Here is a 27352-nt window from a genome sequence, read left to right as displayed (position 1 = left end):
CACCACATTGAAGTATTAAACACATGGGATATTCACACCTTCAAAAGAGCCTGAAGCCCCTCAAAGCTAGGCAAAACCAGCAGTGTGTGACGTACAGCAAAGCAATCTGAGCATGACTTACTCTGAGTAGAAAAAACAACACACTGCTGTATGAAATCTCATTAACAACACTGGCCAAAGTGGAGGCAAGATGTTGCACACAATATGAAACACAACAGCATGATAAGGGATAAACACTGCAAAGGAAGGAAGAAAGAAAGAAAAAAGAGCTTGGAGGAGAAAAGAGAAAATCCAATATTGCATCCTGTTATCCCAGCTCTTAGTCAAGATCCCACTGAAAGAGAGGGCAGAGATCTTCCCGCGGCAGCTCCTCCTTTCCCTCCTGTCATCCCTTGCCTGCCCAAACCCAGCAAGAAAAGGTCCAGAGCCACAAGGCTGGGGAAGGATGAGAAATCACATGAAAAGCAAGTAGGTTGCTGGAGGGCTGATATTTCCATTCAAGGAATGACTTCTCCCCAGGTGGTGATCCACCAAAGGACACTGGCCAGGCAGCAGGTTGCCAAAGGAGAGGTTGTTTTTATGGGTAAGATGGATGGTGGGGGTGTAGAGAACATTTACAAACTAAATTCAGCTTGCTTATTCCCTCTGAGTCACTGAGATGACTAGCACAGGCAGAGTTGTCCCTATATTAGGCCAATATTTGTAGCAGAAAGAAAATGAAGTATCATAAAGATTTACTAATTAGATGTTATAACACTGTGTAAAACTGAAGCAGCACTCCAATGTGCTTTATAAATAATTATCAAATTAACTTTCATGATATCCCTGTGAGGCAGTATTATCCTGATCTTCTGCACGGCCAAATGGAAAGTGAGTGGTTTGCTCCACAGTCCTTGAGCAGAGGCAGGATTACAACAGACGCCCCGGTCCCCTGTCACTAACACCTGATCCAGGTGCTGATCACCCAGGGTGAAAAACTGACTCAAAACACCCTCATATTAAGTTAGCCAGAGCACCTGATCTGTTTTCACATGAGCAGTGAGAGGACAGAAGATACCTGTCCCAGCATCTCCCTTCTCATGGAGACGGCAGCCCATGGCTCAGACTTAGCAAACTGAGGATGGCTGCTTCAAGCATGGACTATAAACATCTGCTAAGTCCACTGGCACAACACAAAGCACTCTTCCAGTAATTCTTCTGTCTGGACAGTGCTTCCTTGTGCATCCAACTCTCACCTTTCACTGGAGCAAACAGACTACCACAAGTGTCCTTGCTCCTTCCCTCACTGAGCTTTTTATTGAAGAAGACCAAGGCAGCATCAATGCCATCCACACACCACCCTTTTGGCAATGCCACTTCCACCCATGCAGTGCAGGGCTGATTGGCATATCTAAGGCCAAGTCACTTTCTCAACAGCTCACTGTCAAGCGATAGGAGAGGACAAGTCAGGGAAGGGAGCAATCCAGCCAACAGGATGGGCAGGAGAATGAAGAGTAACGGAGGTGACACATGCACCCTGCTTCTCTGAACTCTTCACAAAAGCATACACTGTAATCAAGGATGCTCTTGCATAGCTACCTGCACAGCCCAAAGCAGACTTTGGGAATGAGACTGGCTCAGATATCTCCTGCTGCAAGCCCTCATGCTGCCTTCCCACCACCAGCCACACTGCAAATTGGACCACTGGGCAGGCCCAATTTCCCATCAGCTGGTCCTCCCCATGAAGTACTCTGAGACCTTCACAGAAAGAGACAGTAGAGAAGCATAAACTGCTGCTAATTACTTTCTGATGGATGCATGTTAAGAAAGTAGTCAGACCTGGATCTATTTTAGTCATGCTGCATAACAACAGAAGATGCTGGTTGACTGGATGTGCTCTCACTTTCAGAAAACAAGCTCAAATTCATTTCTTCTCTTTTTTATAAATTTTTACAGGCAGATGTTAAAAAATTCACCTCAATGAAAAGAAGCCCCAGACTGGTTTCAGCCTCCCCAGACCAGAGCACGACATGGGAATCACACTGCTCAGTTAATACCTCCCTCCCAGGGGTCCCAACTTAACACCACTCACTCGCAGCCTAACCCAAAGCCCTCCAACATAAGCAGAGACCTTAACTTCAGGTTCTGCCCAGATAGCCATCATCACTGACCTCCACAGGATGACTCAAGGCTATAAACTCTACAGCTGGCGGAGAGGGCTGGCACAACTGGACTTGCCATCCCTCGGAGGTCTCACAGAGACTGAAGGAGATAGGGATGTCTGTTTTGTATCTCAGTGCTTTCCTTCTTCTCCTTTTCCATTAAATTGTTCTAGCCAGATTTCTTTTTTCCCTTTTAAAAACACACATAGAGTTATTTAATTGAAAGATTTTACAGAAAATGTATGCTGGTGTTCTACTTTTCCTGCTTATACTCCACTCATTCACTGCCATAACACAGCTTCTCATATTCCATCTATATTTCCATCTACTTTTGCCTATGCTGTGCTCCTAACAATAAACAACCCTTTAATTTCAAGACACAGTTTGTATCCATCTACGGTCTCTGTCAAGCATCCATATTGGTGGTGCCCATGCCAAGTCTGGGTACACTGCGTAACACAAACTGAATCACCAGCAGTTCTGTCAGGATATATGGAGATCTTCACCATGAAGATGCTCAAGGTGAAAAGTGAAATGGGATCACGTTTTCCAGTGAGGCTGTTCAGGCTTCACCCTTGGAGGTTTCCAAGAACAAGGTGAAAAGCCCTGAGCACCCTAGTCTGATCCCAGAACTGGCCCTGCTTTGGGCAAAGGGCTGGACTGGAGACCCCCACACATCCCTTCACACCTGAGAGACTCTGATGCATTGACCCCAGCCTCAGGGACACTCTCCAAACACTTATCAATCAAATGCCCAAGACCATGCCTGGCAGAGAAGGCAAAACTCCACATCAAGAGGAGATGAGCATTGGGTCCACCAGCCTTGCAGCCTCTTCACGGTTCATGGAATAGTTTGATCCAGCCAAGCCATATCCATGACTGGAGTGGCTGAATCCTGCCTCCTTCCACACTGCCTGCGATATGTGCCTACCAACCTAGGTACATAGCTTTAGGGCCACCACAGCACCCCCAAGCCTTTTCAGTCATGCAGAGCTGAAAACACATTTAAACAAACAGGTCTCTGTTAAACCATATGACAGCAAGGGCCGAAATGGCAGAGGCACTCATGGAAGTGGTTTCACCAGCAAACCTGAAAACCACTGACTTCCAATAGGGCTTTATAGTACTACCCAGTGGCAGCAGGATACTGTGAGTCCATAGCATTCTGCAGAGCACACCTCTATCTACAGCCTCATTCACAACCTACAACTGAACAAATTCAGGTATTTCTGGATATAGCTTGGAGGCCAAAAGCAAAGTGTGGCATAGGCATGCTAAGATAGGACAGTACTGAGAAATGCCACTGGTGCATTTTGCTCTGAAAAGCATTAAAATTACAGGAAATTGTTCAGACTCCCTTTATTAAGGGAACAAGAAACTGAGAAGCATGACCAGGAAATGCTGTTTAAAAGCTGGCTCTTTTTCATGGTTAGCAGGCAGGGAAAGGAGATGCAGAACAAGAGCAGGAGGAAAGCATGAAGCAACTGGAAGTATCTTCTCTGAATTGCAGTCTGAAATCTTTGACATCAGTAAATTTAGAAGAAAATAAAGTATCTCTAAATGTTGTTCTAAATTACTATTTGGAAGAAGACCACAGCTCATTACAGACAAAGCAGACATAGAATATATGGTTTGTGATACCCAATGGCCCTGGTTTGTGAGCCCATTCCTGAATATTTGCAAACCAGTGGCAATTCTGAGACACAATACATACCTTGGTACGCATTCATGGTGTTACAGGCTCACCTTTGGAAGACCTGCATTAAGGTCTGACCTGAGCCTGAAGCTTCTACTGCCATTGCCTTTATACCTGCACAAATGTGGTTTTGAACACTCAGAGATGCATTATTTCTCTGAGTGATCCCTAAGACAAACAGCTCAGATTTACTGCTCAAGGGCAGAGACCTGGTCTCTTTTACTGGCAAAAGCCTTGTATGTACTCTGAAGATCATGATAGTTCTAGAACTGGTGATTAATTTTCCACATCTGTACTTTCCCCTCCTTTAAAGTCCTTCCTGTTCCTTTTATTTCTTATGAAGCTTTTCAGTATTCATCTGTTACTTGAACATTAAAGCCTGATTTGTGATTAAACACAACATTTGGGAGGCATACTCCAATGCTGCCTGCTGTCACTGTTCCAACTGTAAGAAGCTCTAAGAGACATCAGTATATCAGAGCAGACCCTTCTCTGCCTAAGTCCATGTGATCAAAGTTATTTCTCCCCTGTTCTATTCCTACACACACACAAGAAACCCTATGATCAACACACAGTGGGATAGCTGCACGGTATAACCAACAATGGCTATGTATTAAAGTGGCAGTAAATAGGGCAATGCCAGAGAAATATGTTGTAGAGCAATGAAATAGTTCAGATGCATTAATTGCACAAAACCACTAATCAGAGATTGCATGCTTAAGTATGTTAGGAATGCTGCACTCTGTAACTTGAAGAAATTGCTTTTATAACTTCCCCCGCTGTAGCCGCACTCAGGAGATAAGGGAACTCTTCAAACTTAAATAACCATGTTCCACATCTTGGGTTCTGCAAAAACCAGCTGAGTTATTTGGAGGCCAGCTTAGGTCAGGCCAGCTGAAGCTGGGCCAGCACAGACAGTGTGAGCATCAATCCCCCCACCCATTCTAATGACATGGTTGGCTGCAGGAAAAGGGAGCCTCCCACATCAGTCATAGATGAAAGTCCTGGAGCGACTCCTGCAAAAGCAGAATAAAAAACAAAGAAGGCCTCAGGTCTCTCTTAGATGATCCTACAGCACAGGTGATCCAGAGCTTCTCCAGGGAGTTGCCTCATCTTCTTCACTCTTCACCCCACTCTAAGCATGGATGTCTGGCTGGTCCTTAAGGGAGGTATCTCCTGGGACATCATTTTGCAGGACACAGGTAAAGAAGCTCTGAAATCCACAGCAAAGAAAGCACAACCCCATAGCAGGGAAGGAAGGATAATCAAGGATATCTCTCTGTGACTGGGGTTTAGAATGAAGAATCCTAATGACATGGCTTATTGAGGCCATGAGAGACTTAAACAGGTTCCAAGACACCTCCTTTCTCCTCAAACCTCCTCAAAAATGACACAGTCAAATGATGCAGAAAGACAGAGACCAAAGAGCAGGGAGCGACAGCTGTCCATGCTCCAGAAGAAGGAAATGGAGGGGCAGACCTCCTAGTCATTGCACATTCACACAGTAACAACACTTGAGAAATTACTCACTGCAGGCAGATGCACAGTTCAGAAGCAGGATGCGCTAAAGCACTCACAGAGACACTCATGTTAGAAGCAGGCAGACGATGTGAGTGCCACAGAACAAGTAGCAGCCCCTCACATGCAGGAGGGGCTTGTGATAGGCTCAGTGCTTGAAACCTCCAGGTAACACCAGGAGAATCAGGAGGGACTGGTCCAAAGCATATTGTGGAGAGGTCTGAGTTTTGCAGGATGTTTCATTAAACTGTCCCTCTCTTCAATCAACTTTCAGCAGAGTCCAAAAGCACTGGGAAGTGGTCGGCTTCTCAGCGCTAGAATAAATTGTCCTAAAGCATTGGCAAGGTAAGACTGCAGATGGTGGTAGGAAGCACCAGCCTGCAAGAGAGGTTTTCCCCTCTATGTCAAAGCTTCCAAGTGACATTGCTGATGATCTAAGGAAAAAATGGCTCTGCACAATAGGAAATGCTGTTGAAGCTGTGTTCCATAGATTGTCCATGACCTCCACTTCTTCTTTTTGCTCTCATTAAGCAACATGCAGCAAAGTCTTTCAGTCAGCCCTGGAAACAGACCATCATTCCTCAGCAAAAGACTTAGCCACAGGACTGACTTCAGACACATTAAACTCACCCTTGGTTTTAACCAGAGCTCCAGTACCTGCCAAAAACTGATCATCAAGCTTAGAGGTATGAATGGTGACACATCTTTACCCGAACAGGCACTGAGTTGGCTAACAGCATCCTGGGCCAACATTGCCTCCATCCCTGCTCCTCCTTGCCCCACTTAAACTACTGCACATCAGGGTTGCCGTGTCCTGCCTATGCGTTTCCACCTCCAATAAGCCACCAGCCCTCTTTTAGCACCCTGGTTCACAAAACACAGCTGGCCAAAAACCCCACATTCATATTTTCTGGCCATTTTGGCACCCTGAACTTGCAATGAGGAAAGCACCAGTGCCACTGCAAGGAGGGGAGGAGGAACACATGGCCTTGATGAAAAGGATAGCTCAAGCTCAGAGCCATGCCTCTACCGCTCGGCAGTGAAGCACAGAAAGGGGGCTGGCTTACAGCAAACTGAGTGAGCAATACACAGTCTACGTACTGGATCAGTACCTTGGTCTGATTCAAAACCACCCTGGCAATACAGTTGTGTGACAAGGCACGATGTCCCAAGCTGGAAGTATTGAAGACTTGCTCTTGCAAAACCCAAGCCATATACAAGCACAGCACAAAAACATCACAGATGATATTCCTCTTCCCCCACACACACACAAAAAAAAGGAGGAATTAACTTGTGGATCACCTGTGAAAGGAGCAACAGCTCCTATTGACATTAGTCAATATTTGATACAATGGAATGGGAGAGAAGGGAAGAGAGTGGAGACCTTTCACATTTTTCTCTTTTTTTAAGATGCACTCTCAGTCTATATTCTCAGTAAATATCTCTGATTCTCTATTACATAAATGTCAGCCTTGTGGTGGATTGGAACCTCGGGATTACTGCACTGGCAGAATTAACATATTAGACATAAAACCCATAATATTTCATTATCCATTGTAAACTGTATGTGCTTTCACTCTAGGGAAACTGGAAATATCACCCAAATTCACTATCATTTTCTGCAAACTGACTATTCTGCCACGTACTCGCACACTGGTGCATTCAGTTTGATGATATATCACTCTTTCAGTTTCATCCTTCTTTCTCTACAGCACTGACATGTTTTAAAATCCATTTTTTTGTTCTGTTTTCGTCTCTATTAAGGTATCACACTACAAAACCACTCAGTTGAAAAAAAAACAAAACAAAACAATTGACCCTGGAACAAACAGAACAAATCATATTCGGCAAGCTGAAAACACATCAGAAGGAACCTAACCTGATGTCTGAAATAAGGGTAGATAGAAGGCCACATGGAGGTAAGAAAACCTCAAACACAACACGCAAGACTTCAACTCGTTTATAGGTATGCTAGGTTCTGTGGTCAATAGTGAGGCACTAAAGAACAGAATCTGTTCCCTTCTGCTGTTTAAACTCCCTGTATTTTTCCTTCCCACTATTAGGCTGGCTGCAAATTCGAAGATTTGCATAAACCACAGATTTTGTCTGTCTCTTTGAAAGGTCAAAAATTAGAAGCAGCACAAACAAACACACATGACAAATAGGCCAGCTGGCAGTGATTTGGAGTGACCACATGGCAAAGTGTGAAGAAGAATAAGGGCAGGAGAGGAGTCTTTCAAAGCCTGGGTCATACATATACTATAAGTAACAGGGTGCCTCGGGAGAATTTTTTTTTATGTAATCAGTTTCATATCTTTGCAAAGATTAGTGACCAACTACCCAGATTTAGTGCTGTCATGTTTCTATAAACATTTCTGAATATACTTTCTTTGATAAAACATGCAGCTGCTGACCCAGTTTTTCAGATAAACATTTCACTATGTATTACATTGTGTGCTTCAAAGAAGCCTTAAACATTTTTATTTCTAAGAGACCATGCGTTCTCTTCTGCAGGGAACGGAGCATTGCCCTAGGACAGAGAAAGGAAAGGACAAGTAAGCAGAGCAGGAGGAGGGTGGGCAGGAACTGCAAACAGATACAACAATAAAAGTCTTTACCAAAACTGTGATGGTTGTTACTCACATGAGGGCGTTACAGAAGTAAGTAGGAAGGTAGGAAAGCATTTGTTGTCCCTCGTAGCTTCTGGAATGGAACAGAAAGATTAACAGGTCAACTTCAAACATCAAGCCAGATGCATACAGCTGGTGTTAATCTGCGTGACCCTCATTACCTGCAACAGCCCTCTGCCAAACTGGCAGCCAAAGAGCTGGCCAGACTTTTATTACTAACATCACCTCGACCTATTAATGTAGGGAGAAAACAATTCAAATCCAACTTGCTTCTCACTATTTGCTGCTGTTTATATCTTGCCAGAGCCACAAAACCCAATTAAGTCCGTTTCCCTTTGGTTTGCAGCTGGTCAGCTCCAGGCACTCTGGGCTGCATTATCTGGGGCTGCCAGTCCTGCAGGGAACATTTATTTGTTTAAAAGCAACTCTTTCCACTGGACTTGGGCTTAGCTAATTGTACCATTTCTATTGATCTTAAATTTTATGAAAAGCTTGGCTCCCAGTTGCATGCTGTCAGCAGAATTATGCTTGGGGGCCAAACTTGGTTTAGTCTGGGTCTCGCAAAATGATAAACAGGTTTTAAGATAGTAGAACAGAATGCTTTTAAAAACTAAAACTCTAGAATGCCCATCCAACTAAGCAACAAAAGGTCACACATCCCCAGCAAATATCACTACTGCGTGATGTTCAGAGACTGGAAACGTGAGTCGATTAATGACACCCTGAGAACAATCCAACTGAGATTTTCTATGGCCCTTCTTCCTGACCAACTGTCTTCACATCACCTCAAAACATGGGTTTGTGGGAGGGAGAGAGTTTGCTGATGATGGCTCATTATTTAAAATGGTTGTATAACCACAATAAAAAAAAAAAGGAAGAAGAGAGCTTCCTGCTGCGGTTCGACCCACCACAATGCACCGAGGCCTTTCAGAACTCTTGCAGGCTCTAAGTGCTGCAGATGATGTAACATCATCAGACATTTCCCAAATAAATAAGCAAGCTGCAACGTGCCTCCCTCCAAACCTGCAAAGCAATTTCCATTCCAGTCCAGGAACCTGTACCAGGGTTTAATACTCTCTTCAATATCTACCCTTCCACAAACAAAATCTGCGCCCGCTGTTACAGGAACACGCTTAATCCTTGTAAGCAGATGTCAGCCTCCAAAGCTGAGAAAATGACTTTGTTCTTTCGGATCAGGGAATTTAAAATGCAAGAAGTTGAAATGCCCTGATGAGTTTGGTAACTTAAACCCTGAGAGGAAGCACCTGCTTTCTGAATAGCTGCCCAATTAAAAGCCTGACACTGTTTTATGCATCCATAATTCAACGTGAATGGTCTTTCACTAGTTGACAATATACCAGCAGTGGTCAAAACAGCAATGCAGGAGAAAAAGAGACGAGGAGCTGCCAAGAGCAAACGGCCTGAATCGTGCTGCACTGCCCCATGCAACAGCTCAGGGTTGCTCAGAAAATATGGGCCCTGTCCAGAAGGAAAGGGGAGACCTGATCACCCAGGACATAGAGAAGGCTGAGTTACTCAAAGATTTTTTTTGTCTTGGTCTTCATTGGCAAGTGCTCCAGCCACACCAATTCACAGAAGACAAAGGCAAGGACTGGGAAAATGAAGAACTGCCTGCTGTAGGAGAAGATCAGGTTTGAGACCATCTAAGGAACGTGAAGGTGCACAAGTCCATGGGACCTGATGAAATGCATCTGTGGGTCCTGAAGAAACCAGCAGATGAAGTGGCCAAGCCACTGTCCATCATATTTGAGAAGTTGTGGCAGTCTGGTGAAGTTCCCACTAATAGGAAGAGGGAACTTTTCCCTCCATTTTTAAAAAGGAAAAAAAGGATGACCCAGGAACTACAGGCCAGTCAGTCTCACCTCAGTGCCTGGCAAGATCATGGAGCAGACCCTCATGGAAACACCACATGGACAAAAAAGGGGTGATTGGTGACAAGCCAACATAGAATCATAGAATAGTTAGGGTTGGAAAGGACCTTAAGACCATCAAGTTCCAACCCCCCTGCCATGGGCAGGGACACCTCACGCTAAACCATATCACCCAAGGCCTCGTCCAACCTGGCCTTGAACACCGCCAGGGATGGAGCATTCACAACCTCCCTGGGCAACCCATTCCAGTGCCTCACCACCCTAACAGGAAAGAATTTCCTCCTTACATCCAATCTAAACTTCCCCTGTTTAAGTTTTAACCTGTTACCCCTTCTCCTATCACTACAGTATGGCTTCACTAAGGGCAAGATTGTACCTGACAAATTTGGTAGCTTTCTCTGATGGGGTTACAGCACTGGTAGAGAAAAGAAAAGCAACTGATGTCATCTGCCTGGACTTGTGCAAGGCATTTAACACTGTCCACACGGCATCCTTGTCTCTAAACTGGGGAAGCATGGATTTGGTGGATGGACCACTTCGTGGATATGGAATTGGCTGGATGACCGCAGACAGAGAGTTGCGGTCAACAGCTCAATGTCAAAGTAGAGAACAGTGTATTTCTGTCCTCAGCAGTATTCCTTAGGGGTCAGTGTTAGGGCTGGTGCTGCTTAACATCTTTGTCAATGGGTAGTGGGATTGTGTGCTCCCTCACCCAGTTTGCTGATGACACCAAGCTGTGTGGTTTGGTCGACAAGCTAGAGGGAAGGGATGCCATCCTGAGGGACCTGGACTGGCTGGAGAGGTGGGCCAATGCCAGCCTCATGAAGCTCAACAAGGCCACATGCAAGGTCCTACACCTGGGTCAGGGCAATCCCAAGGCAGAGACTAGACTGAGAGCAGCCTTGATGAAAAGGACTTGGGAGTGCTGGTTGATGAAAAGCTCAATATGAGCCAGCAGTGTGCGCTTATGGCCCAGAAAGCCAATCCTGGCCTGCATCAAAAGAAGCGTGACCAGCAGGTTGAGGGAGATGATTCTCCCCCTTTACTCTGCTCTTGTGAGACCCCACCTGCAGTGCTGCATTCAGGTCTGGGGCCTCCCACACAAGAGGGACGTAGAGCTGTTGGAGTGAGTCCAGAGGAGGCCCATGAAGATGATGAGAGGGCTGGAGCACCTCTCTTATGAAGACAGGCTAAGGGAGTTGGGCTTGTTCAGCCTGGAGAACAGAAGGCTCTGGGGAGACGTTATGGCAGCTTGCAGTACCTAACGGGGCCTACAATAAATCTTTTTATACAAGGACATGTAGTGACTGGACAAGGGGTAATGGCTTTAAACTGAAAGAGGGGAGATTTAGGTTAGATATGAGGGAGGAGTTCATCCCTGTAAGGGTGGTGAGATATTGGAATAGGTTGCCCAGGGAAGCTGTGGTTGCCCCATCCCTGGCAGTGTTCAAGGCCAGGTTGGACGGGGCTTGGAGCAACCTGGTCTAGTGAAAGGTGCCCCTTCCCATGGCAGTGGGTTGGAACTGAGTCCGTTCTGACCCAAACCATTCATTGATGATACGACTCTATGAAAAACAAATGCTGAGAACACACAAGAACAAACAGCTTGCCTGCAGGATTAGCAACCACAACAAAAAGGAAGAAACAGTAGCAATCCTTTCAGCTGAACTAGAAATAAAGCTGGCAGGCTTCTCATCACAGCCTGCCTGCCACCATGCCACCCAGGGCAAAAGAAGGCCAGGCTGGATCAGAGACTGGAGCATAATTCTCATCAGTCATTAGGCAGCAGGTTCTAATATTCAACCCAGGTCCTGATCCATCTTTACGTCAGCTAAGAGAGGCTCCCGCTGGTTGCTGGTCCAGGACAAAGTTATTCAGCCATTTACCAAAAAGCCTTGTTTATTTTGTGCTGGTTGTTGCTCTCCCTCAGCCAAGCCAGGTTTTCAATAAAGAAATGCTTTCCCTGTAAACAGGCAGAAACTCAGCTAAAAATAGGATGTCCCACACACACTGTGAAGCAAGGAGGACTTGGCAGGAGAGGGACTGTGTCTATTAGGAGTTCAGGCAGGACTAGCAGTACTTCAGCAACCTTTGTGGGAAATTTTATCTGCATTACTACACATGCACAAAGGATATCAGCTTGGAAGTCTTCAAACCTGCTGGCATGAATCCTAATGACAGGCAGAACTGTCGCTCTGCTCGATTAAAATCTGCATCGATACCCAGGGCCAGGTCATCACTTCCCCCATTTCCCACCACCTCCGGAGGGGTGCGGAAAGCCCCAGGGAGAGGCTGTGCTGGCCTCGGTCCAGCATTCAGGTCCGCAGCAGCTTTGGAGTGCATCAGTCGCCACACACTCAGTGCACACCAGCTCCTTGGGCACACTCACACGAAACACTGGTGGCTCTCATAAGCACACATGCCAAAATCCTTCTCCTGCTCCACAGAAGCCAGCCCTTGCCCTGCCACAGACATCTGCCACAAAACCAGCTCCCCCTGACATGGGGCACCTCTCTCCCTCACCTGGATAGGGGCTGAAGAGAACAAGTGACTGACAAGCAGACCATGAGCCAGACTGAGCCCAGACTTTAATCCATTCAAGCCAACAAGTCCCCAGGAGAAGCAGACCCCAGATTTTCCAAACTATAAAGTAACAGCAACAAGAAGCCTGCCTTCTTCCCCATCATCAAGTCCTTCTTGCAACAAAACCAGGGTTGGAGGCAGCCCCTCATTTTGTGCGCTGCTGCCAGCCCTGCCAGGAAGCAGAGGTGCTGCGGGCAATGCAGGAGGTGTCTTGTAATTAAACCATGCATCAAAACGCTCAAATGTAAAGTGAACAAGTTAAGATTAGGCAGACAATCTCAGTTCTGACATCGTCTAAGTTTAGCTTGCTTAAAACCACAGCATCAATAATACGTATTTAACATAGAAGTTGGGATGCAGTTTCTAATGTGTCTCTCGAAAGGTCCACTGAAGAAAAAATGGAAATGTTTTTTAAAGAGATGTAATTTTTCCATGTAAATTAACCAAAGTTTGGCTAGAAGATCTACAAATTTTCCTTACTTTTATATTTTGTGTAAGAAAAATCTGTGATACTTGACTAGACTGAAGTCAGAGCATTCCTGCTTTCTCCTCCCAAGACTCCCCTCAAGAACAGCTCCAGCTTTCTTAGGGATCCATTTTGTCTTATCTACAAAGGCCTTTTCTTCTCTTCCATTATTCCAAAAGGTCCTAGTGAAACCCAAGCATCCCCAGCAACTACTGTAAATCCCCAGTCCTATTTTCTGTTTTTAGAATGGCTGTAACAGTATGGTATCATCATACAGTACTTATCCTCAAAAACATGTAACTCCAATTCAACAATCCAATTACATATGCTCCTAGCATTTGTACAGAAGAGATTTAGATCTTAGCTCTCCACTGTTTTATCTCTTTCCCTGTCTGCCAGTGCAGAAATTATCTCAGGCTATAGAACAGGTCATGTCCAACTGCTTCTCCTATCTTGCTTTAAATCTGGAAAAAAAGCAGCCATCAAGCAGCTCGCACTACTCTGTCAAGCTTCTCGTTCAGCTTTTAATAGCCATCCCTCTGAACTGCAGTGGAAAGAGCTGGTTATGTTGTCTCCCTAGCATCCCACATCTAAGCAATGCTATCAAAAGGGCAACTTGTGCCATCCAGGGGTCCATTCAATCACCTCCTGAGGAGCACAGTGCTGAAGGAACCTGTGCCATGCTCGTAAGCATTGGGGTCACTTCAGAAGTGATGGTAGTAAGAGTCTAACACGCTAAAGAGCAACGCGCCCATCTAGAGCAGAGCAGTCAGAAGGGGAGCTCCCAAGAGCAGAGAAGGCAAAGGACAAAATGATGGGAAAACAAGAAACACAGACACATGCACGGATGGTAAAACCCACCTTCTATATTTCAGTGACTTGCCTAGAACTTGGGGCTGGGATGGCAGGGTAAAACCACACCAGCATACCAAGCTACGGGCAGGGAGAAATCATCCTGTCCTGCTCTCTTCTGCCTCTGATCCCCCAGACTGCATGTACATTCTTCCCTCATGGGCACCACCAGCCATCCATGGCCCTTCCCATACCCAGCACTATCCATGCCAACTCACTGCTTTTGTCAGCAAACTGAGCCACCGTGAAGGTGTCTCCATGTCTCAACAACACACCCACCTCTCGCATAGTTAGACAGAAGTAACACTTCTGTTTCATTTATTCCAAGTGTTCCTACAGGCCTATCCTCCATGATATATGTATACATTTCTTGAATCAACATCTTCTACATCTAATAGTGAAACCCTGTTTTAATGCTGTTTTGCCACTCACCTGCCAGGGATATCCCCTCTCTCTCTCACAGCGGTATGCCCTTCTGTGCTCTTGCCCAAGACCTGTCTCTTACCTCATCCCATTTTTTCCTCATATTACACCTCCAACACATTCTTGACAACTCATAGTTTAGTCATTACAAGCAAGTCTAAACCCTGGCTATGCAGCATTTGCCAGCAAGACAGCTCTATCTCCGTGAGAACATCAGCCAGCTTTCTAAATAAGCAGCTCTCAGCAGGTCTGACGCTGTAGCCCAGGAACAGACCATGGAGCAGGCACTGCTCTCGAGAAACTTGCCCTTTATGTACATGCATTAATGTAACTGTGACACTTGCAGATGTTTTTGACTTGTCTTGCAGCAGCTCCGCTCAAGGAGCACTAACTGGAACGTACACTGAGAGGAAAGGAAGGATTAAGACAAATGAGATCCACAAAGTGTAGCACACCACCAACCAAACATTGACAGTAATACTAAAACTGAAGGGCAGGAGATGTCACTTAGAGCACATTCTCACTATTAGTTCAAACCAAGACCATGAAAGGGACAGCATAACCCAGGGCTGTACATTCCCAATGCTTCGTTCATGCCATTTGAGCATGGCTGCACCCACATGTCAGTCAAATCAGGCTGCCCAAAAGTGCATCTGATGATACCAGGTCATTTTTTAGCCATGTGGCCTGGAAGTGCTGGTAGACACAAACAAGGCAGCAGGAACGCAGGGCCCAGCAAATGAAGAGGTGCGATAGCACTGTCCCTTTCAACAGCAACTCAGCTCCAGAACATTAAGGAAAAAAAAAAACCAAACCCACCCAGATGCTTGAGAAAGTAACTTTATGTTTTTATTTTTTCTCTGAAAAGTAAGCCAAGAGAAACAGGGAACAAGCTGCAAGCACCTCCAGCCATGCTCCCTCAACACCACCAACGCTGCTCAGAACAGTTGCTTCTGTGTTTTTCCCAACCAGCCTCTAAGGCGAATTGCTGGTTTGGCTGCAGTACCTGCGGGGAACATCCGACCTTGTCCTGCAACCACAGCATCCCACTCCACAATGAGCCATTTCCATTAACTAATCCAGAGTTTCACTACAACATTGCCCTACCAAAAATTAGTTAAAGGCTATGAGGTACCTAGGAACAATCCCAGCCTATTCTGCTGAGCGGCATCTTCTCTCCACTCTTGCAGCATGGTGATCTCCTTTAACCATGCTATTTTGCTGTGTCCCCACAGCTGGACATGAGATATGCCTTTAGCAGCCCCTCACCTCTGACCCACCACTTCCAACATCCGTTTCCCATCCTCTGCCTTTCCCTCTCTCATCTGGCACATTCCCACCACCCTACAATCCCAGCCTTTGTCTCGTCCTCCAAGCAGCACTGATCCCCATGCCCTCTTCCTTCCCCTGCTTCCCCCCCGGTCACCCAGCACTATTAACTGCACTGTGGTATTCAAACACTGTAAAGTTTAGGAGTGTATAAAAGTCACAGGAGAAGAGAAAAAAATAACCATCGAGTGTATGTTGAATGGTTTTATTTAAAACACAGCCTATACCTAAATCCAGACATCAGTCTGCAGATACAGTCCTTGCCTCGCCTGGCTGCTGGCCACATGCCGCTGCCATGTCTGCTTTCCTCAGGCCCTCCTCCACACCTCCCCAAGGTGCCAGCTCTTCACTGTCTGCTTCACCTATGGCCCAGCTCTCTCCACACTGCCTGCCTTCCTCATGGCTCCACAGCCATCACCATTCCCAACATCATTCCCCCTGCAGCCACATGCCTGCACAGCCCCGCTCTGAGAGGGCCTCCAGGCAGTACCACAGCACAGGTGCTGGGCAACAAGACAGTGACAGCAACAGCCATAAACCCCTTTCTTTGCCAGATCCCTGCCTTGCTACCACATCAGAATGGCAGAACCTCCAGCTAGCGCTGGCATTACCACATGCACACCGTGTACGCCAAACCGAGCACGTGTTTCCAACACAGAAGTAACGCGGTGCTGGAGGGGCTCGTCCAGGGTCACGACTGGCTGACATCAGACAAGGCCATGGTGAAAGAAGCTGAATGTCTTCAGATACGCCACAACTTGAACTGAAGCATCACATGCCTCGGGGAGAAGTACGTGATGTGCCGTGACCGCTGTTATGTGTAAGAACAGACTAGATCGGGGTCTTTACCTTTGTCTTCTGTTCTGCAAGTGATTCTCAAGAGCAAAAGCAGCCCTTGCAGAAATGCCTCCTGGCTGAACAAGCTCATACACGAACTTGCTTTCACAGGTTCCTCTGGAAGATCCCCTCTCAAAGGAGAGCCACAGGCAGATGATCATCACCGCCACTGCTCTGTCCTCAAGTTTCTATGAATCTACACATCAAATAGATCAAAGAGGGAAACCTCCCCTCTGCTTGTATTTCCACCTTTGCCTTCAAATCAGCCTCTGGCGTCACTAGCTCTCTTTCATTACTGCTGTTTGTCTCCTGATCTTGTTCATGGCTTTGGCATTCTATGATGCTGTTTGCTACATTGCCAATACTATTTTCTCTGTGCCTGCGCAGCCTTTCTCTTCCTTCAGACTCACTCTTTGCTTCAGTTTCTCCAAAGACACCTTCTTCCAGTTCATGTTGCTGCTTTCTATATGATAGGGCTGCGAGATCTGAGCTTTCACAGGAGTGAGCCCATCCCTTCCAGACCAATGTGGCAAATAAATCCTCTCAGAACATGTGCAACAGCATCAAACAAGGTGGCAACATGCATGATCCTGCCCATGGCAGGGGGGTTGGAACTAGATGATCTTAAGGTCCTTTCCAACCCTAACTATTCTATGATTCTGCACTAGATCACTGTTCATACACATACACACACGTACAAAAATGCTTGTAAATGCTTTTTGAGAGGGAGGTGGGACCACAAAGCTCTTCTAACCTACACAATCCGATGATTCTGTCATCTTTTTGCAACAACATACAAAGACTAGAACGGGAAACAGCACTGCTCACTTGACAGCACGCTACACAGGTGTTCTCCTCAGCTCTGCTGCAGCTCCACAGTGTGACAGTTGCTGCAACATTTTACTCCTCAAAGAATCACAGCTGATTCCTATTAATGCAGATATGGCATCAAAGGCCATTTTCTGCAATGCGACTAGAAATCTACCAAAGAAAACCATAATATACGTAAGTAGATAATTAGGACTGCTTAAGACTGAGGAACATCACTGCCACATAATGTATTATTATCCTATCACCTGAACAAGCTTGTAAATATAAACCAACAGTGAAAGTCCTCATGGCTCAATAAATATTTCATAATTTTCCCTTTCTTCAGTCCCCTTTCATAGGGCAAAGAGGGCTGGATTATGTAAAAATGCCATTTAAACGTGGAGGGTTTGACAGTCATTTTAACAGCCTCCTGAAGAGGCTGGAGCTACCCATGTCTTATGCACAAACTGGACGCAGGCATGTGGGCTGGAGGCTGAGCCCCAGTGTCCAGCCACAGGCAGCAAGAGCAGAAGGACTGACTGCACTACCGGGTCCACCAACATCAGGGTGGTAGCACTGAGTACTGTGGCTACCTCTTCAGCCTCACCAAGAAGTCAAGGCGTCTTTACCAAACAGACCTGGCAAACAAAATTTGGGAATCCCTCTTGGCATGGGCCGAGATGTAGTTAAGGACAAGGTGCCCTGAAGTTTGCTTTCCTGTAGGAAGCAAATTTTACCATGGTAGAGAATTGCAGGGTCTGTCCTGTTTCAGACCCAAAGGTAATTGTGCCTTCCTCCGGCATTTTTCAAAGGGACAATTTTGCCCCCCAAAAGTGGGGAGATCTTCAGCTAGCACCAGTAAGAGAGAGATGATGTCTACTTTGATAATGCGACTGTCAGTGGGATTTTGAAATGTCACTCCCACACCTAGCAGATGCAGTTGGCACATTCCTTGTTTTAGAAAAATGTACTGAAGTTCCTTTTGTAATTGATGCAAAATGTTTCGCGATGCTGGAGCTTTGTTTTGAGGGAGGAAAAGAAACCAACTCTCATTCCCTTCCAATTGAAAGGCACTTTAATTAATTCTCTTGAGCATATTTAAACTGTTCTATCCTTTTTAAAGATGCTTTTGCAGGGACAAGCTATGTCCTTAAGTAAAACCCGTATGGCACCAGGCTGAACTAAAAATGCCCAAAACCAACACAAAAGAGCCAGCTGATGTTTCAAGAAGGTGGATTCTCCACCTATCACCATTCTTAGCCCTAACTTTGCCAAAACTTACATCTGTGACTAACTCTGGAAGGATAACCAAGACAAATGTTTGTATAATGGGTGCTTGAAAATGTTACTTGTTTTTAAACAAGCATGTAAGACAAATCGCAACTGGAATCACAGTGTGAAAAACAAATGAGAGGAGACACCAAAAACCTGTGGGAGAAAAACGACATGAGTTCCAATGAGTTTTAGTACCTTACCTTACAAGAGAACTCACCTAGTTATTTGAGTACCCAAAAAGCTTTAAACACCCCAAACCCATCTGCGCTCTTCAAGTCCTCTTTACCCCTTCAGACTTCTTCCTTTTCTGCCAAATGCACCTGGAAGACTGAAAGCCCTACAAAACAGCCCCAAATATACTTTATCTTGAATCCAGGATATATGAAAATCTGCATGTAGAAACATTGATTCCCAAGTTAACACCTCACTCAGAAATAAATCTTTGATTTTTATCCTGTGGCAACTAAACCTCCTCTCCCTGCAAGTCCTGACATTGAACTCCATGGAAATTGGACCAGGCTCCTACGAAACCGTCCATGACATTGTCTAAGGGCCCAGATCTATATACCCATATGCTGGTTTTTAACTTCAGCAGCTAGGAAACAAATCCAATATGTTTAAGACTGGAACAACACCGCTTACCCTCTGTTCCATCATGCAAAGTTTAAAAATTAACTCAGTTGGTTTTGGTATTTGTCCTAAAACTAAGGCAATGATCACTTTATCATCAGTATTAAATTCAGCTTGTCCTTAAAATCATCACAGTCTGTGAATTGCTCCTCTGTTTTCACAGGAGGATTTAGTTCTATTTTCTTCTTTGAGAAAACTGAAGATATATAGGCATATATTTCCATATATATATATATATATATATATATATATGCAATATACAAATAACACTAGGTTGGAGAAAGGAAGACAAGCATACCCTGTACCAAATTCTGTGCAGTTGTTATCCTCCATTACACAGACACTTGGCAGTCTTCCATTATAAAATTTATGCACTAAAATTAGCTCTCACAATTGCAATCAATTGGAACAATCAAGCATAATTCAAAAAAAGAAAGAGGTGAGCATGGAAAACAATGTTACAGCACTGCAGTGATTCCTCTATTTATTTTTAATTAAGTTCAATACAGTCTTTCCATCCATCATTTATAAGGCTGCAAGCACACAACCTATAAGCAGAGTAATTCCTCATCAAGACATTTCTTTCTGCGAAGCCTTAGAACATTTCCTTTTCATTTCATTTTTGGCACAGTCTCCTCATCTTGGGGAATGATGCTGGGAAGAGACCCTAGAAACTCCCCAGCGCAGAAGATGCCCACCTCCATCTCCCCACATTCCAGCTTTACCCTCTCAGGCTGTTTCACAAACATGTGCACGAGCCCCACCATGCCTCAGTTTCTGCAGAGGAGTGACCTGGGTAACTCTGCTTTCTCTGCCCTTCTTCACCCAGGACCCATATACGTGGTGCTATCAGGGGTGATGGTGTAGTTCTCCAGGACCCCATGGAGCTACATGGTTCAGGGACAACCTGGCCCTGACTGTACCGATTCTTCCCATCTCCATCGCTGTGTGTTGAGTGGCAGAGCACAGGGGCTTTCCAGGAGGGGTGGGGATGGACAGGTCCCCAGGCAGCATCGGAGATGCCTGTAGCCATAATAGCTTACAGGGCAGCAACATGAACATTACCACTTTGAAAACATGAGCCTCACTTTCTCGCTCCACTGTGGGGTTAAGGGTTAAAAGTCATCTTACCAACAGAGAAGCCTCAGGAACACTCTTCAGAAAGATTTTCATGACCGTAAATGACTTTAAGAAAACTAAGACTTGGCTGATATGCATCATTTTTTATTTTTCAATCATCCTTTTTGACGCAGATGGCATATACTCTATATGGTATGGTGCCAGAGCAGAACTCAAAGCTACAGGCAGCTTTGTACAGATTTTTCCCCCTTGAAACAACAACTCATGAAACTAGTAATAAGTGTTAGATTGTTTGGAACGAAAAGCAGATAATGTATATAAACTTCTGGAAATGAAGTTGGCAAGAATACGCTAGAGAATATAGAATACACTAGAGAATGCAAATAATGAAAAAACCCTCTTTGTGTAATGCTTCTGTCTGGCATCCCACTTTAATCTAAGCAATCCTTCATCTTCTATACTAACAATCTACATAACTTCTTGCCCCTGAGAACCTATATCTTGCATGTCATCACTCATTCAAACTGAATAACCTGCCACTGTTTTAATTCGCTTCTGGGTTTTGGGTTGGGTTTTTGGTTTTTGAGTTTTTTTTTTTTAACAGGTCACAACTGTATTGTAAAGAAATATTGACAGATAGATAGATAGATAGATAGATAGATAGATAGATAGATAGATAGATAGATAAGCATATGGTATTTTGCAAAGAGAAAAGTAAGAAAAGCTTGCATGGTACAGCTTGATCAAATCAGAAGCAAAGCCCTCGGGTACTATGCATTTGTCTCCCTTCCTCAGTTTCTAACAGCAGATGCTCTTCTGACCCAGAGCTATCATACTGAAAAGAAAAACGAGCATAAGATCATCATTCTTTGTATCATCTAAAAGCGATTTACACTGGCCAACATGAAACAAATTAAGCCATTCTGGACACAATAGAGAGCCCACCAACACAAGTTTAAGAATTTTCCATGGATGTCATTTGGCTTTGGTCCAAGCCTGTAATGTCATTTCTCACTGCCATCCTTTTGCACCATGAAATTCATGTTCAAGATTCTCAGCAGATAAAGCCAAAGAGGCCTCTCAGCAAAACATCCAGAGAATCAGCTGACTCTTCAGCAAAGTCTGCCACAAAAGGAGGCATATGGGCGTGACAAAAAATGGATTTAGTATAATACTGGTTCATGTGACACTAAATAGAAGCCAGTATCTAGCACATCTTGCCTGGATTTTATTTTTTCATTGAACACACCTGTTCTTCTCTTTCAAGATGAGGGCTAAGCTGTTTAAACAGCCAAGTTACTTTGAGAGCTATTTCCCTTAGCACACAAGCAAGCCCAGGCAAGAGAAACCATCCCTTCAAAACACGGCTGCTCCCTGGAGACAGTGCAGGGAGAAATTTGTGGAGTAAATATGCTCTGTGACTGCACAAAGAGCTTCATACTTGGTATTTCAGCACTCTATATTCCATGATTGCTCCCCACACACACCCCCAAAATGTACATTGCAATGAGTTCTATTGTCAAACTCATCAATTTTGCTCACAGGCTGAGCTGCACCTGCAGGTTCGAGTTGCTGCACCCCTCCAGGCAAACCAGCAACAGAAGAAGGTAACTGTCAAAAACAATACCAGGAAACAAGAGCTGCAAAAATATTTTTTATATGAAGAGTCTTTCTGTTGAGGGATGAAAGTTTCTTTTCAAAGGAGAAAAGAAATCCAAGAAGACCCATCACGCCATGGCCATTCACCTGGAAGAATCAGACATGTCTTGGGAAGAAGAGAAGGAATCTGAACTCGGGCTTCCACTTTCCAGCTGAGCCTCCTGATCACTGCCAAGGCAATACTCATCATTCAAGTCCAGAGCGGCTTCTTTACTCCCTCTCTGAATCAAATCGAGTTTTAAACCCAAGCATAGTGAGGATATTTCTGATTTCTTCAGGTCTTATAGAAGAGCATTTACATTTTCAAGGCAACTGCAACTAAAAGCTAGGCAAGTTCAAGTTATTTAAAATTCCTCATTCTGAGTTTGCACTAAGAAGAAAAACATCTAGGGAAAGATTTTAAAAGAAATATATGAACTGCAAGGGATAGTTTTAAATATAGCAATAAAAGGAGATGGCTAGAGGGAAGGATTTGGAGAACTGAAGCTGATAATCAGGAAACAAGAATGGAACAACACACCAAGAACCATAATGTCCTCCAAAAGCAATGAAAAGATAATCATTGCAAAAAGCATTGCCACAGCAGATGATGATCAGCAGCTGAACACATATATTCTTATGTTCCTGCTGTGCTAAGGAAACGCAACGATATCCCAAATACTGGAATTTTTTAAACTAGAGAGACAGGGAAAAGAAAATGGCCACACTCCAAAGGTATCTTTAAATATTTCCAGTGTTGCCTGGCACAAAACCCAAATAGTAGCAGAGACTTGTGTACCCATGTTGCCATAAAAGAAAGACCTCATTAGCTGGCCATCCCACTCCTCAGCCAAGGAAGCATGCTGCCAGGCTGCTCCAGGTACCAGAGGCAAAAGGTCCAAGGGCAGCCACTTAAGTAGATAATTTCAACCCTGGCATGGCCGACCCAGGCATTACACATCTTTCAAGATCAGGTGCTCACTGAGCAGATGACTGTTCAGATAACACACTGTAAACAAAATCATACACATGGATACACATAAGAAATACTTTGGCTTCAAAGGCATTTTTCTTCAGCTCGTAAACATTGCAGGAATTTCTCTCATGTCTCAAATAGCATCAATCTGTGCACAAAGTCAAGTCCACTCATGGCACGGTTTATGTTTGTCTGACCACAAGAAACAAAACGACAGCCTTCAGCTGCTCAGAGAGATTGCAGTACAACATCCTGAGGTTCAGAGATGCTCTGAAACGACAGGATAAGCTATTTTTGGAAACCTATCTGGTTGCTAAGGCAAATTCTTGTAATGATACACCCCATCCGCCAAGCAGAATCTGGTTTGCAAGTCAGGAGAGGAGGAAAAATTAAGATGAGAGATGACTAACCAGGGTAACACAAGAAATCAAATGAAACACCATGCTATAGAGAAATATGGTTACAGCTTCCATCAAGACTCAGCTAAACTCCTACACGAAACACGCCTGGTTGTTTTGAGCCAACGGAGCTCAGATCACAGGCTTGAAAGGCATTTCAAAAGGTTGTACAAGGCATCCTGCTGCCCCCAAGGCAGGATTAACTATATCTAAACAGTACCTTATGCAGAGCATATCTCTACTAAATTATAAGCATTTCTTCATACAGCTCTCTTGTACCAATATTATTTGTCTTTTACACAAGGCAGTGAAGCACAAAGAAGCAAAGCAGTAAACCCTCAATTGCACATTAAGTCTCCTGCAAAATTAATAAATCATTCCAGATGCTAAAAAAATCCACAAATAATTGATGGATCAGTTTTCTGGGAGCTGTATGCATGGCTATCTTCTCATTTGCAAAATTACTGGAGCCTCAGTTCACATCAACCTGTTACACATCTGGATAATCTTACGTATTTTATAAAAGACCATGACAGTTTTTCTACCCAAATTCTAAACTTTCAGCCCAAGAAATGCCTTTGAAAGTTAACAGGGCAAAGATGGTAAAAAAAGGGACAAGGAGGGGGGGGGGGGCATAAGCTATTTTCCATTGTCTCCAGGAACAGTGAAGAATGGAAACCTGCATGCTGATGTTTAGGAACACGAGCTTTGGATGATACAAACTGGAAAAGGTTGTATATACTTTACTGTGGTATCTGCTGAACTCAACTGAGATTATAAGAAAGCATGCAGACCAAGCTTAGTAAACCATCATGCTTAGTAGCTGAGTCCTTTGCATGTCAGAAGAAAGCTTCTAATTAAAATAGTATCTCACAAATGAGAATATTTATTAAACTGTTGAGGAGAGGCTTATATAATAATCTCACCTAGGCCTCACAGTGAAATGAACAGTGCCTACCAACATTTAGCCGAACTTAAGCGCACCTCACTGGTAACAGGCAGTACTCCCAACACAACCTTGGCATTAAAACTGAATTAGTGTGCTTTTTTCCTCCATTTTGACTTCTGATATAAAAAGGTTCAAACTGAAGAGAGACTTGAGCACTGCAGAGACCATGAACTAAGTGAAATTCACACAGCCACCAGGTTTAAAGATTACTGATATAATTGGTAGGAGTGAAGCTAGGAGCAGAATGAGCACAAAGACTGAAGCAGAAACCTCTGCCACAGCTGATGGATGGACATTCAGTGGGGCAGGCACCTCCATCGCAGTCCTGGCCACATTTCACAGGCTTCTGGTCAGCAGGGGTTGCAGCTCTCTTCACTGAAATAACCATGAACCAGTCAATGTAAGAGACATCAATTCATTCTTCTGTACCAACACAACGCACCCCCAGCTCTCTGGCTTTATGAAAGAGCAGTTTTCAGATGAAGGTCATCCTGACACATTTACCTTTGGGCTGCAGATTCCTCACATACATGTGTGTGATATAGGGATCCTTTGCAAGGGTTGTCCCTGCCCAGAGGGGTGGCACAGCCATGGCAGAAGGTATACTCATGGGCCTCCAAGGGACAGGCCAGGACACCAAACCAGGCAGCAAGCCCTTCCTGCTTTTACTGAACATGCAGAGCTCCAATGCCACTCAGAGCTAATGCAGCAGCCCTTGTTTTGCTCCTCTGCTCAGGAAACAAATCAACTTTTACTCGACAGAGCATTTGGCCAAGTAAAGATAAGGACCTCGCTGAACTATTCAGAGCTTAAACTGCAGCTGCCTTTAAAACCTTATCAACCATAACACCAAACACAAGGTTCTGTACTCTCTTCCAGCTGCCTTCCAAAAACTTCTTCAAATGGGACTGCTTGATATTTCCCTAGCCAGTCACAAATACCTGGCAATTCTCCATATCCACAGTGTGTTCTGCTGCGTGAGCTCCAGCCGAGGCACCTGCACCACTTGGAGGCAAAGCACAAGCAAGAATAAGGCACTCCCAAGCTTCTGCAGCGATCCAAAAATCCTGCTCAGGCCCTGTAAGGACCATACTGTGCATGTGGGTACACACATGCAGCAGTTTAATGAACAGTGTGGTTCACTTTAGGTACTGTTGAAGAGTCTAATGCTTCCAAATAACTCAATTTTGAAAAATGGGGCTTAAATACCATTGAAACCTAAGAGCGTAACGAGAAAAACACATGTGCACATGCTAAGAAACCAAACAGCTTTTCAGAACAGGATTTCTCTGACATGCTCCTAAAGAAAGCTTTTTTTTACTTAAATCATCAACTGAAAAGCATGAGAAAGACTTCAACAAATTTGTCAGTAAATAGTCCCATTCTACACAGGTAAAAACACTGGAACAAAAGTAATACCATAGCCTCTTAAACTGATAAAATGACATTATAAATTACAATATATATGCACATGTGATATTTGTATATGAACATATACATGTACCACAATGTAGAGCTTTTTTTAAACAACTTCAGGAGCAAGTTTGGTCACACAATGACCAACCCGTACAGAAAAGACTAAAGGGGAAGATAATCTCTAATCCAAGTGAAATCCATTGTAGTCAGGAGACCCATCCTATTGACAAAGATCAGACAGGGAATGTGAAGACCCAGTTTTTATTTCCCACAGCATCGTTTCCTTCCGGGCAGCCCCACTACATCTCCCCAAACCTGTAGCGTTCCTTCAGTCACTGTCATTCCAGGCAGGCCAGCAGTTTATGGAAAGGACCCACCTTGCTATGGTTAAAACCATTCACCCGCATTAAGGTCCTCGTCTCCCTCCAAGGGGCCCCACAGACAGATCAGCTGGCTTCTCTTCTCTGCTTCCCGCTGAAGGGAATGGGTTAATAAATACTGGGACAGAACATGCCTGTAGCTTTACTAGACTGTATAAATGGTTAAAATTTCCCTAGAGGACTGGGAAGCTTGTGGGGAGAACAGAAAATGCATAGCTGCACAAATACAAGGTTAGGGAAGGAGGATGGAAGGTACCAGGAGGTACCCAAAATATTTCTGAAGGGATACAGACACAGGCTTACCCAGCCTTCTGACAAGTATTCCGATTTTGAAAGACATTTTAATCTGCCCTAGATCTATATAAACAAAGACCATAGAAACAATTGTATATAGCAGCCTGGGAAAGGGGAATACTGGCATCATCTTTCACTTTGTAGCTTTACACTGGAGAAGAGGGAGGAGAAGGGAAGAGGGAAGCGAAGTAACCACGGTCAGCATCACGGCTCGACATGAACAGGCCTGTTCCTTTCGTTACTTTGGGTCATCAGGATAATTAAATCCCTTATAACAGCCACCGCTCCGCGTCAGACAGCGCGTATAACTGCGAGCCAACTTCTCCGAGTTGCACAAAAGAGCTGCTACGCATTGCAAAATAGCCTCTGTGCCTCCATCAGCACTTTCAGGACAGATTCTGGCACCGCTACTCCAGCAGCACCACACCACGCCGATCGGCCAGGCTGACAGACGGCCTCAGCCCATGCCAGCACATGGAGGCCCAGTGCCATTCGGGGAGCATGTGAGAGACCCTGTGCCTGAGATACAGCCTGCCCCGTGCCACGTGGAGGACCTCACAGTTCTACCACAGCTTGGATGCCACATGTCGCTTTGGAAGAGCAGTGGAGTTGATGGAAAGGTCAGTCTGAGTCGCTGCACTTCTGTTTCCACCCCTCCTCCCCCAGCTACAGGGTTTCTAAACTAATCTGGGTCTTTAGGCTTGTCAGCTTTTATTGCTGTTTCTTAAAGAAAAGCCCAGCTTTCATGCTCCAAACTACAGGGCTGAAATCCCCAGACAAGTTTAGTAAGTGCTTTTTGCAATTCGCCTCTGCCCTTACTCATCCAAGTGTACTCCCTTAAGTGTCTCCTAAAAACCGAAGATAGGAAATGCGCTTAGTTTCTTCCTCATTTTCCCTTCCCTGCAACATTTTAATCAAAAAGCACCAGCCAGCTACATCCAGCAGGCACAGGGCAGATGGGAACAGCACCGCTTTGTACAGATTACACTCGACAAGTCACATCAGCGGGGTGCAGCCTGAACCAATGTCCCCCCCCTCCCTCCCCAGATCCTGACCTCTGCTACATGGAAGTCTCTGACTTGGGGATGCCAGAGGGCAAAAAAATCCCTTGTTCTGTGCAACAAGGCATTGTTAAAGCG

General features: G+C 44.8%; 1 protein-coding gene across 6 annotated transcripts in view; it reads right to left on the bottom strand.

The window, feature by feature from the left end:
* TIAM1 (TIAM Rac1 associated GEF 1) overlaps positions 1 to 27352 on the bottom strand; it is a 192936-nt gene that overhangs the window by 124857 nt on the left and 40727 nt on the right. For 4 of the 6 annotated variants that reach the window (XM_057410172.1, XM_057410178.1, XM_057410171.1 and 1 more), the window contains one exon: positions 7999 to 8058. The exons of the other annotated variants lie outside the window; for them this stretch is intronic. The gene's annotated coding sequence lies outside the window, so the exon portion shown is untranslated. The remainder of the gene's footprint in view (positions 1 to 7998; positions 8059 to 27352) is intronic. 6 annotated transcript variants of the gene reach the window in all.

This window comes from Pezoporus wallicus, unplaced genomic scaffold (genome assembly GCF_028554395.1).
Source record: "Pezoporus wallicus isolate ANWC-B61680 ecotype Strahan unplaced genomic scaffold, APGP_CSIRO_Pwel_v1 contig_7011, whole genome shotgun sequence".
In the NCBI taxonomy this organism is placed as follows: Eukaryota; Metazoa; Chordata; class Aves; order Psittaciformes; family Psittacidae; genus Pezoporus; species Pezoporus wallicus.
Note: the sequence above shows the minus strand (reverse complement) of the source record. Positions and strands in the feature narration are given on the sequence as shown.